The following is a 14891-nucleotide window of genomic DNA, read 5'->3' as shown; positions in this document are numbered from 1 at the left end:
CGATTAGCACTGTACATTTACTGATAGTTCGGACCTCACAGTGACACTATGACATAGATAACTATTACTGTCCTCATTTTAGACCTGCTCAAGTTCACACAGCTGGGAAGTGGCAGAGAACCCGGACATAAACCTATTTCTGTTAGATTCCAAATCCTACGCTTTTAACCCAAAGTAATTTACCATTCTCAGTCACTGAATAGAGGTAGATACAGCTTCTAGTGTAAAGAACATTTTGGCTGGCTTCACTGAGGTAGACATAAAGGTAAGCCTCTAGGAAGATACTATAGTATAAAAATAGGTCCTATTTACATCACCTTTTCCTAGGACTCACAGTCTATTCTTATGTAATTTTCAAGGTAATTTCATTTTGGGGTATGCAGAAAAATTGCCATTCATTTATTCCCCCCTCCCAACATTCATTTCTTCTCAGTTCCTCCTATGGACACCTTCACAGACATCAGAAGTGTAAAGAGGAAAACCAGGGAGAAACATGAACCTAACAAAAGAATAAATGAAATTACTAGAAAGTTTTTCCAAGGGAAGAACACTACCCTGCAGTCATTTCAATCTTTATTTCTTTCTGGATTTGACAGTGAGGGTACCAAATAAACCAGAAGGAAAATAGAAGAGATTAAATCAGTCTGGATAAACCAGGTTATGCTACGGTAACAAACAACCTCAAAATCTCAGTGGCTTAAAAAGCAAAGGATTATTCTCACTCATGACACATACCCCTCAATGGTTAATTTCCATGATTTACTCTCCTTCTATTCAGCCTCTGTTTGCACCCTTCTCTCTCTAGTCTGGGCACAAGGGCCATTTTTTGGCTTCGTGTAGAAAGTTCCTCAGGAACACCCGCTGGACGCAGAAGTTTTTGGAACTATCATTGATTTTGTTTGAGGCTTTAAATGATTCCCTGGAAGGATGATTATCCCCAGGGCCTTTTTTTCCTTGGGTTTTGGCCATCCTGCAGTTGAAATAGTCTTATTTGTGTTTCCTGGAGATGTCTTTGGCTCTGAGAGCTCCTCCAAATGAGGCAGCATTCTCTAATTTCAAGTATGGGCTTTGGCAGCCGATAGAAGTGAGAGCTGCCCCTGCCACCTACTAGTTGTGTGACTTTGTGCAATGTCTTAACCTCTCTCAGCTTTAGCTTCCTTATTTGAACTGGGTTGTCGTTCATTATTTGAACAAGGAAAATTGATTGGATTTGAGATAAGCCTAGAGATAATATGAGTAGAAGTTGTTGATGAATTGGGTGAGGCAGAGGGAGTAGGCAAGGATGCCTTAACTTCCAGGTTTCTGTCTCAAGCAACTGGGTGGTGATGCCTTTTACTGAGGAGGAGATAAGAGATTCAGTGTGTGTGTGTGTGTGTGTGTGTGTGTGTGTGTGTGTGTGTGTGTGTGAAAGAGAGAGAGAGAGAGAAAGAGAGAGAGAGAGAGAGAGAGAGAGAGAGAGAGAGAGAGAGATCAATTTTGGACATGAGGCTTTGAAGTGCTTTCTAGATATATAAGTGGAAATGTTGGGTTGAAATTTTAATGGTGCATTACGGTGCCCTTACCTCTCAAAGCAGAAATGGAAACCACATTGTTGTCATTGAGTCAGATTAGAGGACACTGAGCTGAATCTCAGCTCGGAGCCAACATCAGCCCGGAGTGGGGACCAGTCAGAGAGAGTGTGAGGTGGCCAAGGGAGGAGGAATGCTTTTGCTGCCCCAGCTCACCTTCATCTGGAGACCCTCCTTTTCTCACCGTAAGGCCAGAGGAGCCCCCAGGTTGGGAGTTCTGAGGAAGGGAAGGATGCTAGTCTCTGAGCTCCCACTGCCCAGTTGTTCCCCCTTCTCCTCCCGCTGAGGTTCGCGCTGTGACAGTGGCTACATGACATTGCAGCAATGCTGGACATGATTCAGCCAAACCCCTCTACTCTGGAGGGCAGGGAAGGCGGCAAGCAGTTTTGGGGGATGAGGGTGGTGGGGATGCCAGTAGCAAGTGATGCCCGAGTGCATGCTTCTCGGCATTGACAGCCTCTCCTGTTTCTGCTCCCAGAGGCTGAGGGACCACAAGGCATGTGACGCCCCCAACCCCCCGGCCCCGAAGGCCAGGTCCCACTTGATCAACACCACACTCAGCTTCCTCTTGTTTGCACCTGGCCAGAACTTGGAGTTACAGCTCATGGGACTGGGGGGTGAGGGTGAGGAACTCCAGGACCCGCACTGGCACTTGTCCTCAGCCTGGCTCCCTGTGGCAATTCAGTGGAGTGATTCCTCCACTATGTATGGGCAGTTCCATGCTTTCTGCCGGCAGAGAAGTGGGAAACCTTCCCATCATCTGGCTATCAGGGCGCTGAGTCCCAGAGCTCTGTGCTTGGGTGAAAAGCCTTCCCCTAGTAAGGAAGTGGAGGCTGCTCCACTTCTGCAGGCAGGTTCTGGAGGAGGGTCTGACATTTCCTTTATTTAACACCCTCATTGTTTTGAGGCTCCTGTGCCTTTAGGGTCTAGTCTGCGTGTAACACTTGGGTTACTTCCTCCCAGAAATTCATTCTGGCTTTGGAGCAATAAGCTGCAAGGCACAAGTAATGGTGGGGAAGAGGCCAGTGAGGAGGTACAGGGAAGGAAGCCCCTTCCTGTCCCCTTACTCCTGGGGCAGCAGTAGAAACAGATCACCGTGAATGCTGTTGCACCCCAGCGGGCCTCTGAGCTGGTGCACTCATATGGGGGCCAGACCAGGGCATGGGGCAAAGGTTTCCAGAGCAGGAAGAAGGGCTGGAAGAGTCTGTCACAGACCGGGCCCGTCGGCCCCACGGCGCTCTGCTCCTGAGCCTGCAGTAGTACCTGGTCTGCAGCTGGGGCAGGCGGCCGGGCCAACATCTCTGCAGAGGACAGCTGAGGTCAGATGGCTGGGAAGGTGGGCTCCACAGGGCACCGAGGGGTGGAACCTACTGGAGGCTGCCTGGCTGGCATCACACGGTGTGGCTGCACTCGATGCCACCCTTGGTGGAGAGGCCCCACCAGGGCAGGAGGCTGCAGAGCAGGCTGTGGGCCTGGAGGTAGGTGCCATGCGGGATGGAGCAGGGGCTCAGATTTGCTAGCGCAGTGTCCAAGTGCTGGCTGTAGTCCAGGATGGTCCAGGGACAGTCACCACCATTGATGTAGAGGATGTGGATGAAGGCATCTTTGAGCGCCCCACGGATGGAGTAGCAGTACGGGAGATAGTGGTGCTGCGTAAAGTCTGTTTTCGTAAAAATTTATTGCTGGGTTGTTAGTGGAGAGGATGTCCAGGTAGTGGTTGATTTTTGACCCTTTAAACTCTGAAGTAAAAGGCAACCTCTTCATGTATCTTGGTCCTATTTTTTATTCCCACGATGGCTCCCCTCTGGGAAAAGAACCTCTTGTTGGAGATTTTATGAGTTGGAGGATACTATGAGTCTGGAGACTCGATGGGAAACCAGTTACCACAGAGATGCTTCACGGTGTCTATGTCATTGTCGCAGGGGAGGAGGCACAGGCTGACCTCACTGAGGGCGTTGATGGCACCACCTGAGTCATTCACACCTTGGGCGGGAGCCTAAGGCAGCCGATGGTGTAGTGGGGCTCAGTGCATCCCGGGGTCGCAGGGAGCCGGAAGTGGGGCTGCCCAGAGCCTGCAACGAGTTGTGTAACCCAGCAGGGGCAGCAGCGGGAACAAAGGCTGCGGTCCCACAGTAAAGATTTTGGGTGTGGAACCCTTCTTAGTGATGACAAGGTTCAGGAGGTATTTCTGGCAGTGTGGGGTAGTCTATGTTGAGTGGAGGTGAAATTTGTTATTGTATATTTGAGGTCAAGGAACAGAAGATTGAAGGTGTTGAGTGGATATCCCACAGAGACACTGAAGTTTTCTAGAATGATGGTGGAAGTTGGGGTTGGGGGGAGACGAGCATTATGTCTTGAAGAATGTGGCCAGGAGGTCCGCAGATGATAGAAATGTAGAAGTGTATGCAGTGTTACAGTCAGATAGCCTGAGTACCAGGGTGGAAGTGTGGTGGTTCTAAAGGGACATTAAGGAGCTAAGAAATTGTCACCCCTATCCTTAGTTCTATTGTATGTTAAATACACAACATAACATGGCGGGATGCTGTGTTTATAGGTGTTTATATATATATATATATATATGGAAGAAGATTCCAGAATGCATAGTAGTTTGAGGAGAAAATCCTAAGAGAGGAAGTATGGAACATTAAGGGGTTAAGAATAGGGGAGGTAAACTGACTATCTTTGGGCATATGAGGATTATAGGAGTGGCAGCCCTAGTGGGAATTAATCGACCACAGAGTGAATCATTTAGTGACAAAAAAGTCTGAGGGTTTGAGGTGGGATGTGGCCAAATGTGGGCCAGCTCACTGTGTGGGGACTGAAGTCATGAAGGACTTGAACATGGCTGCCTCCTGTGTGAAGGGTGTCCTCTGCTTCCTGGGATGTTCTTAAGATGAGCTGAGTGGTCACAGGCAGGATTGTTTTCCTTTAACATCGCATTCTAGCCTTATGGTAAACCTGAAAGGTGGGCACAACACTAGTGATAATAAAATGTCTGCCGTTCTTCCATCCCTGGAGTTGGGATGATTCAATGCGGTATTTGTGGGAAAGTACTTGAACAACTCTAATCACTTACGTATGCTAAGTTTTATTGTTACCCACGCCTTTGATGTATTTCTCTTTTTTGATGTATTTCTGCTCATCCATATATCTGTAACACATGCCCTAGGATACTAAGGGTTTCTCTTTGACAAGCCAAGATTTTTTATTTATAGTGTTAGGCTGGCACCTGGGCCCATTTTCTTTAGTGATTATGTAGGTTTGATGTGGACTGGCATGTTTCCCTGGAGTGTGAGTATCTCCCTCAGCAGCTTCTCACGGCCAGAAGCTCCATCTCTGCATCTTTCTGTTATAAAGCCCAGCCTCCAATCTAGGCCACCCACCTAGTTCCTTGCTTCAGTGTTAAGTACGCCTCCAGCTCCTGGCTCATCTGAGCCGACTGGCATGCCCTAAGCAAAGGCTGCCAATCTGGTCTAGTTTTCTAGGCATCGCCTGATGATTTGACAGGAAGGTATCCACAGCAAAGGGTTATCTGACTCTGAGAACTGCAGTTCTACGATGTCCAAAGTCTTACAGACTTTCACAGAGAGAGGCAGATATGATTCTAACCAAGAAAAGTGCATTCCTTTATTAATGCCCCCTACCTCCTTTTGAAATTTAACAGACTATACTTGAATTTTTGGATGGTAGATTATCTGGTAGGGGAAAGAAGCCCCTGTGATGGAACAGACTTTTTATTTGTTAACGATAATTCCTGAGCAGGTTCATCAGCTTCGATCGAGCATCCCTTTTCTACTGATGGTGACTTTTTTTTTTCCTTTCATGGTCTGGGACATGGAGACTGTTCTTCTAGAGAAACCACGGGCCTTGGAGTAATGCCGTCTACCTGTCTCAATGGTTTGGTGAAGTACAGCATGCTTGATCAATTATTAAGTGCACACGTGATTTTTAGTAAGATGTGATTCAGTCTTGGGGCAAAAACTATGCTGTACGTTCCCTTTACTCACTTAGTTTACAACATTTAGTGATTTATTCTCCTTCTATCAACACCTGTACCCCTAGCTCTTCATTTTGGACATCAGGGCCATTTTTTGGCTTCATGTAGAAAGTGCCTCAGGAAAAGCGCCTGGACACAGACGTTCTTGGAACTTGGATTGATTTTGTTTGAGGCTTTAAATGTTTCCCTGGAAGGATGATTATCCCCAGGGCCTTCTTTCTCTGATAGCTCAGATTGAATTCTCGCTAACTCTCTAATTTTATCCATTTGAATCTCAACCCCCAACTTCCTTTACATCTCTAGAATTAGCACTGTCTGGGTGATGAAGAGTTGACATCTATTAGGCAAACATAAGCTGTTTAAAAATTCTTGTTCAACTTACATTTTCTGCCTTGGTAATGCTACTTTCCTGGCTTCTGGAGAATTTCCCAAACCCTATGCTTATCTTTTATCATGTTACTCCAAGCTCCATGGGGTGTCCCCATAAAATCACAGGAATTTGAGAGGGAAGGAATTTTGTTACAGTCCTTCCTCTCCACAATCAGCTTCTGGAAAAAAAAACAACAACAACACACATTTGCCAAGAATAAACACATTTTTTGATCCTTCTTTTCTGTTTGTAGGCCAGTGAAAATTTAATATACGGGTGTTCTTTATAGAATTGCACAGGCATATTTACATGGAGACTAGCATGACTTTTCTTCCTATAAGAAAACAGATACATAATGTATCTTTTATTTAGGAGACTGGACTTAATCACTGTCATCTTCAGTACTTAGTGGTGCTGCCAAGGCAGCGTGGTCAGAATGAGGAGGGGATGGCAAATAAATGAAGCTTCAGGGAACATGAACTGGGTTGAGTCATGTAAGGTACTGTCTCAACTTCCTTACCTAACATAGCACCAACATGTGTTATTGTGATTACAGAGTGCTGATTTAGGAGGAAAATGAAAAGGATACAAGCACACACAAGCAGCTATGTGTCTGGAAGGTATGTGGAGAGCTGAGATATGAATGCTGAATTAGGCATGTCTTTTAAAGTACACAGTCTTCAGGGGTTCCATAATGTTTGTTGATTGAACTGTTTATTTGAAAGAATACTATGATGTATAAAGTAAAGAACTCAAATTGTCTTTATAAATCTTAAGAAGCATGTTCCATATTCTTTATGTTCCATATTCAGTCTGCAAAAGCAGACTGAGGTGCAGGTGAAGAAGGTAAAAGGAGTCAATGAAATTGGCAAATGTTCAAAGTCTGTTTTTTCTCCCCAGATTGTCTTTCTCTCATTTCCCTCTTCCTATTTCAGGAATCTGAATATCCTTCTGTTTCATCAACCTCTTGTTTTCTGACTCAGTGAAGATAACAACTACAGTTTGTTGAGCAGGAATTTGTTGGTCTTTGCAGGCCCCACGCATATCATAGTCCACTGCCTGGCACATAAGAGGGACTTACTATATATTTGAATGTTAGTTTTGTCTTTACTCATTTTTCTTTTCTAGATACCCCCCCACTTTTTTTTTTTTGCTATTGTATAAGAATAAGAAAAACTTTCTCTGCACTCTTCTTCCATTTAATCAGGCTACCCCACTCTCCTCTATTTTCTTGTTCAGAGCTGTGCACAAAACGTAAGGGACCTGGCTCTATGGACTTTACAACCAACCAGAGAGGGCAGACATTGAACAAATAACTAGAGGTGTGGTAAATACTAGGGAAGGAAAAGCTCAGAATGCAAGGAGGTATAATCAAATCTAGGAGATCATGTGAGGTATTCTTGGGGGATGGTGAGCTGAAGGAAAATAAGATTTAACGACATGAAATTGAGGGATCAGGCAGGCAGTGGAAGGAGGGTATTCCAGGCAAATGGGACAGTATGCACCAAGCCTGGATTTGAGAGATAGCATGGTTCATTCAAGGAAGCCGAAAGGTCATGTTTCCCCAAGAGTGTGAGAGTGTAACTCTTAAGAGGCCACAGTTAGACTTCTTCCCAGCGACGTGTGTGGTCTCTGAGTGGCTCTGCAATGACAATAACATCAGTATTGCAATACTGAATGAGCTCTTTTAGTAAACATGGATACATGCTTTCTGAATTTGTTTGTTTGTTTTTTCCCCAATTCATGGACAAAGAGTCAAGCAAATAAAACATCACCAAGCTTAGATAGCATCTCCCACTAAGTTCCTTAATCTAAATTCTTGGCTTCCTTAAGTTTCACTACTGGCAATCAACTGGTGGTCAGCCTATTTATTGAGCTCTAACAAGTAGCAGCCACACCCAAGTCAGTGGTGCAGCCTATTAGGCTGAGCTTTTCCTGTGCTGCTGTGAATCATGGAAGTTATGCCAGGGACCCATATTTTGGTCTTCCTTTCTTGTAGCTGTGGATGTCATCAGAAGTTAATTTACACATTCCTGTAACCAAGAAAAGGACAATGGCCTGCGTTTCCTCATTGCATGCTACCTTTCTTTTCTTTTTATAGGCTTTTTCAGATGCCTCTTTTAAATGATTGTCCCCGTATAAAAATAAAGAAGTGGGATAGAGGTGGGGTATACAGAGTGATAACCCACACCCAAATGCCTGTCTCGCAGGTCCCTAAGAAAGGTCTTGTGCCCTATACTCTTCTGGCATAATAACGTCTGGCTTGCCCATGGGCAATGGAGGACAAGCAGGAATATTATTTATGAACAAATTCCTCAAGCACACAGAATTTCTTCTCAAATTAACCCCTGTAGCTGAGGCATATTGATGGACAACACAAATTGTACACTCAACACAGCTCATTAAAAGTGTTCCAATAGTCTTATCAAAGAGAGTGGAACACTGAAATATATATGATTATACAGGGATTGGGGAGCATATTCTCTAATGCCCAGATGCCTCAGATGTAGTGGTGGTGGAATCCCTTTCACTTTGTGAAAGCCAAAAAAATGTTTGTCCTGACAATGGTTAGAAAGCAGGATCAACTCTGCTTTATGAACATACAAGACTATAAAATCATTTGTTACTGTCAGCGGGTTGGAGTGGGGTGTGGGATGAACATGCATGGTTTTTAATTGTTTTTCAGGTGACAGAATGGGAGTCAGTTATGTTTTGGATGAACTAGAATTTATTGATTCATCAGATAAACTGATACATCAAAATTTATTGACTGATTTTTGTGTTTTAGGCACTGTGTTTGGTCCTGGGGACACAAAGATGAAGAAAGCATGGTTCTGGCCCTCTAAATACCAATAGTTCTTGGAGAATACATGTAAACAAATGAAGAGGACACAATATATGTATTCCTGTCGAGGCAGGTAGGGAGGTCTAAGTCAATTGAGTAGTCAATTTCCTTGCAGGGAGTGCTGTAATCAGGGAAGATTGCCCAGGGAAAATGATGTTTGGCTCAATGAGTAAGCATTTTCCACAGACAAGAGAGAAGAAGGCCATCCCAGACAGACGGAAGAGTGACATGTGACAATAGAGTACGTGGAAGAAACTACAATCAGGCAGAACTGAAACGTAGAGCACATGGTGAGATGCTGCTTACTAGTCATGGCTATGGCTGTGGAAGTGTAAGAAATGCCTGCCTCTGGGGCACAGGGAGGTACTAACTTTCCGCAAAATAGTTTATATACTTATAACCTAAGATAGACATTAATGGGAGCTCACAGAACTAGAAATCCATGCATATGCAAGTGACCTAAATAGGCATTTTGTCCACTGTAGTTGTTGATTTTGCCTGACCCAAAGGACTTGAATTTGTGAGGACATAGGCCTAGAGTAGCTGGCAACCATCTTGTGACACCTGGGGCCTGAAACCACGTCAATAGAGAGGGACGTAGCAGACACATGGGAGAAGATTAGATCCTGCTGACAAAATTTAGTTCCTGGATTAAGCCATACCTGAAACGTGTCTATTTCTGAGCTCTTTAGATACAAAGGATAAGTCAGTTTGAATTATTTGCTTTAATCAGTTTGATTTTTTTTTTTTTTTTTTTTTTTTGTCAATTGCAACTTAACAGACACATTTGGCCTCTTCATTTTATAGTTCAGGACACTGATATCCAGCATGACAAAGTGATTCACTATTAAGTGACCAGTTAAAAACAAGACACAGGTCTCCTAACTCAGGTTTAGGAACATCCAGCATTTTTAAAACATGTGCTTATAAGGGCCTAAATATACATGTACCTAGAAATCTGTTTTGCAGTAACCATACATTAGAGAGTGTGATTAAATTCAGTTTAAAAATTATATTGCTAAGTGACAACGTTGTAGAAAGACCATTCAACCAAGAGTCTGACATAATCAATTCATGGATCACTGTTGCCACTAATTATCTTTGTGACCTTGGCCATATCTCTCTGGGCCTCAGTTATTCACAGGGTGTGATTATCTCTAAATCCCCTTCCATTTCTGGGAGTCTCAATTTTCAATTACCCATTGTGGAACTTACATATTTCTACGTACCCTGGGGAAATATTCCTTCTGAATTATTTTTGATATTATTGGGTTCAACTCCACAAATATTTACTGGACATTGATTGTGGACTAGGTGTTGCGAAAGCAACTAGCTGTTTCTAGTCAGTATTGCTTACTTACTATTGTATTCTCAGATGCAACTTGGTGTTGTTTGTAGCCCCAAAGTATTACTCAGTGTTAATCCAGAGAATGTGTAATCGCGAATAAGAACAGGATTGGAGACAGGGCTAGCCTGTCACTGGGCACCCGTCAGAGAGGTGATGCCACAAGTCTGCAGCAGTCAGATGGAGGGAGAGAAAGCAGAGCCTTGAGAAGTGCAGGCAGATGGGGAGCCAAATGTGTGAACAAAGGTACATTCGTGTCCACATAGAACTGGTTTTGGATTCTAAGTCTTCAGAAGACTTTCACCATAGTTGTCACTATGGACAACTTTGTGTCCTTTTAGAGTGGTTGCCTCTGAGGTTAACAACAACTTGTTAATGTTTTTCTTTATATGACATTATAAATACTTAATTTCTTGATGGAGTATTTTGGGTAATCTCTTTGTGATAGAACAATTAATTTGATTCACCAAAGTAATTTTCTAGCTTGTATGAAGACCAGCTTTGGTCTGTTTCTTGGCCTGTCCCCATTTGAACAGTTCCCTTCGCTGGAAAATCATCCTGGAGCCCTGCATCCTCACTTGAGGAGTCTTGAGAAGGGGTAAAGATGCCAGCTCTGCGGTGTGCTAGAGCAGGATTCCATTTCCTCTCTAATTATATGTGCCTATGTGATCCTGGCCACGTAGCTGAAGCTCTTTAAGCCTTAGTTTTGTCATGAGTCAAATGGGAATAATGATATCTCCCTTAAAGGATTGCCCAACCCAGTAATTATTTACAGCATAGTAAATCATTGTTATTAAGTAATACAATGTTTGTGGGGTTTTATTTGGACTTTGTTCAAGTGATGTATTAGGTTTCAGAGAAGAAAAATGACAGGAGCACCAGATAATTTAACTTGTAAGGTTGATATATAGTAGAAAAGACGCACCACAGTTTGATAATTTCATTTGACCAGACGGTAAAAATAGTAGGCTTTGTCCCGGGTTAACTACTACTTTTGCTTTGTTACATTGGGAAAATAATTTATCCTCTCTAGACTTCTACTTACCGTGTTTCCCCGAAAATAAGACCTACCTGGACCATCAGCTCTACTGCGTCTTTTGGAGCAAAAATTAATAGAAGACCTGGTATTGTATTATATTATCTTATGTTATATTTCATTATATTATATTTCATTCATTCATTCCTATATTCATTATATTACATTTCATTACGTTACATTAAACTGTATTATATTATAAAACCCTGTCTCATATTATATTATATAAGACCCAGTCTTCTAGTAAGATAAGACCCGGGAAACACGGTATTTATAGTTAAATTGAAGATAGTATTTCTATCTTATTTTATAGAAACCAAAAGAAGATAATCAATATGAAAGTCTTTATGAGAGGAGAAAACATGAATGTGAAAGTTCATGCTAAAATGCTACAATTAACAGTAAATGTTAATATTATTACAGACCATTCCTTTTGTGCATAGTACAAATTGTTTTGCATCTATATTAGCCCCTGCAACTAATTAAAATAGTATTTTCTCTGCTTATTAATCTCTGTAAGGCTAACTAATATTGCCTTTGTACTTTATAAAGGGACCTAAAAAAGCAATATTTGTCAGATGTTTCAGGCAAAAGAAGAGAACGTTTCTACTGTTGAAAATAAATAGCCATTGTCATTATTTTTTTTCAAGAACATAATCCCTTCCTTTATAAGAACTATTGATTTTTAGAGCAACATTGTTGCTACTCAAAAAGATTTTCTAGATTTTCTATTAAACTATTACTACCTCTGCAAAATATTTTAAGTGTATTGGTGCATCTAGGGTGGGAAAGTATGTAAAAATCCCCTAGTATTTTCACATAAACCCACGTGTATTTAATGTACACCACCTCAAAGAGGAACATTACCACCCTAGCACTATGAAGTGAGGAGATAGCTGAGAAATTTCTAAGAATATATGGGTGTAATTTTCTGTTAGTGATTGCCAGTTCTTGGAAATATGCCTCCAAAATAACCTGATTGCGACACCCTTAGTTTTATTTGATAGGAAGGAACTTGCTTGTTGCTTACCCATTTAGCTATCAAAAACTCTCTTTATCATCCTAAATGCCTAAATCTCTATGGATATATTATATAAAATCTATGTTTATTTAATGTACTTAAAAAAGTGTTCTTTTGACTGTTCTTACTATTTCTATTTGAAAATGGGTTGAAATAAGATCATATGTGTAAAACTACAATGTAGACTAGATCTAAAGTTATTATATGCTCCTAGGGGATTTTAATAAAATTTGAAATCCTAGAATTTTAATATCATTTTTCCAAAGAGAGCAGTCTTGCTTCATTTCGTATACATGGACAAAGAACAAGTATACTGCACTGTTAAAAATAGTAGTTTCCAAATAAGAAAGAGGACTTAGAAGAACAAGCCAAGCTGAATTTATTTTGTCTGAAAAACTTATTTTAAGGGAAATTATGAAACTATCATTAAATCGTTTTTGTTGGTCTCTCTCTCTCTCTCTTTTTAAAAATATATATTGTATTACCCTGTACACACACACATACACACACACACACACACACGTATTTGCACAATCCAGATTCATCCTACCTCTCTCCAGCAGGAGCCACGCCTTGCACTGCCGTGAGAAATGAGCCCAGAGATCCCTGTCTGGCCTCACAGAGCACTCACTATACCATATTCATCCTCAACTATTTCATTAGCGTGGTTTTGAAAGTGGACGATCACTTCTTAACAATTATTTAACACAAATTTTGTTCTTTGGATGCTTCAAGTATTGAGAGTTTAAGATAAATTATTTCTGTAGAATTCAAGAATGTGACCCAGGGATGAGTCTGGTGATTAGAAATATATCATAGTTCTGTGCAAAGCCAGTCACTCTTAATATTTTGATGTGTTTACTACCAGTCTTTTTGGTGATACCCTTAAAAAAACCCAAAAACTTTATTGAGATATAATTCACATGCCATACAATTCACCCATTTAAAGTGTGTAATTCAATGGATTGTAGTAGTTACAGAGCAACCATCACCACAGTCAATTGTAGAACATTTTCATCACCTTAGTAAGAAAGTCTGTTTCCTTTAGTCCTCTCTAGCCCCCCACTCCAGCCCTAAGTAACCACTAATCTACTTTCCATCTCCGTACATTGCCTTATCGTAGACTCTCATAAAATGGAATTATAAAATAGGTGGTCTTTTGTGACTAGCTTCTTTCAGTTAGCCTAATGTTTTCAAGATTCATTTATGCCCTACCCTCTATCAGTACTTCATTTTTAAAAGATTTTTATTAAAATATAGCTAACATGCAATATTATATTAGTTTCAGGTGTACACCATAGTTATTCAGCGTTTACATACCTAAAGAAGTGACCAATATCGTAAGTCTAGCAACAACCTGACACAGTACCATGCTATCACAATATTATTGACTATATTCCCTATGCTGTACATTATATCCCCATGACTTACTTGTTATACACCTGGACATTTGGACCTCTTATTCCCCGTCACCTTTCCTCCCCTTTTCAAATTTTAAATTACAGTTGAGATTCAATATTATTTTATATTAATTTCAGGTATACAGCATAGTAGTTAGACATTTACATAATTTAAGAAATGAACCCTCTGACTAGTCTAGTACTCACCTGCACTATACATAGTTATAACCATATTATTGACTATATTCCCTATGCTGTACTTTACACCCCTATGACTATGTTGTAACTACCAATTTGTACTTAATCTCTTCATCCTTTTCACCCTGATCCCCAAACCCCCTCCCATCTATCATGCCAATAAACCTAGTACCCATCTGATACCATACATAGTTATTACAATATTATTGATTATATTGCTTATGCTATACCCTACATCCCCATGATTACTGTGTAACAACCAATTTGTACTTCTTAATTTCTTCCCCCTTTTCACTCATTCCCAATCCTCCCTCTCATCTGGCAACCATCAAAACGTTCTCTGTATCTATGAGTTTGTTTCTGTTTTGTTTGTCTGTTTGTTTTGTTCTTTAGATTTCACATATAAGCAAAATCACATTGCAGCTCTTTCACTGTCTGATTTACTCTACTCTGCACAATATTCTCCAGGTCCATTCATGCCGCCGCAGATGGCAAGAACCCATTCCCTTCCATGGCCGACAAATATACCATTGTATATATGTACCACCTCCTCTTTATCTACTCATCCATCAATGAACACCCAGGCTGACTCCATATCTTGACCATTGTAAACAATGCTGCAATGACCATATGGATACACACATCCCCTCAAAGTAGTGTTTGGGTTTCTTCAGATAAATACTCTGAAGTGGGATTACTGTCCTTCTTTGTCTCTTGTTATAGCCTTTGTTTCAAAGTTTATTTTGTCTGGTATGAGTATTGCTACGCCAGCTTTTTGTTTGTTTGTTTCCATTTTCATGAAATATCTTTTTCTACCTGTTTGCTTTCTGTCAGTGTGTGTCTTTCAATGTCAAGTGAGTCTCTAGTAGGCAGCACATGTAGGAGTTTTGTTTTCTTATCCATTCAGCCCTTCTATGTCTTTTGGGTAGAGCATTTAATCCATTTACATTGAAAATAATTGTTGATAGATATGTAGCTATTACTACTTTATTATTCATAATTTTGATCTTTTTTTCCATGTTAAATAAGGCTCTCTAACATTCCTTGTAATACTGGTTTGGCGGTGATGAACTCCGTTAGCTTTTTCTTGTCTGGGAAGCTTATTATCTGT

At 41.2% G+C, this 14891-nt stretch overlaps 2 long non-coding RNA genes across 2 annotated transcripts in view; both read left to right on the top strand.

The window, feature by feature from the left end:
• LOC308504865 overlaps positions 1-14891 on the top strand; it is a 280235-nt gene that overhangs the window by 47804 nt on the left and 217540 nt on the right. The window lies entirely within an intron of this gene.
• On the top strand, positions 6491-12445 carry LOC308504866. The gene is made up of 4 exons (XR_013994430.1): positions 6491-6555; positions 8724-8853; positions 11159-11249; positions 11475-12445. It is a non-coding gene; the product is annotated as an uncharacterized lncRNA (long non-coding RNA).

The sequence above is a fragment of the Rhinolophus hipposideros genome (genome assembly GCF_964194185.1).
Source record: "Rhinolophus hipposideros genome assembly, chromosome: 11".
Classification (NCBI taxonomy): Eukaryota; Metazoa; Chordata; class Mammalia; order Chiroptera; family Rhinolophidae; genus Rhinolophus; species Rhinolophus hipposideros.
This window is presented reverse-complemented; position numbering and strand designations above follow the sequence as displayed.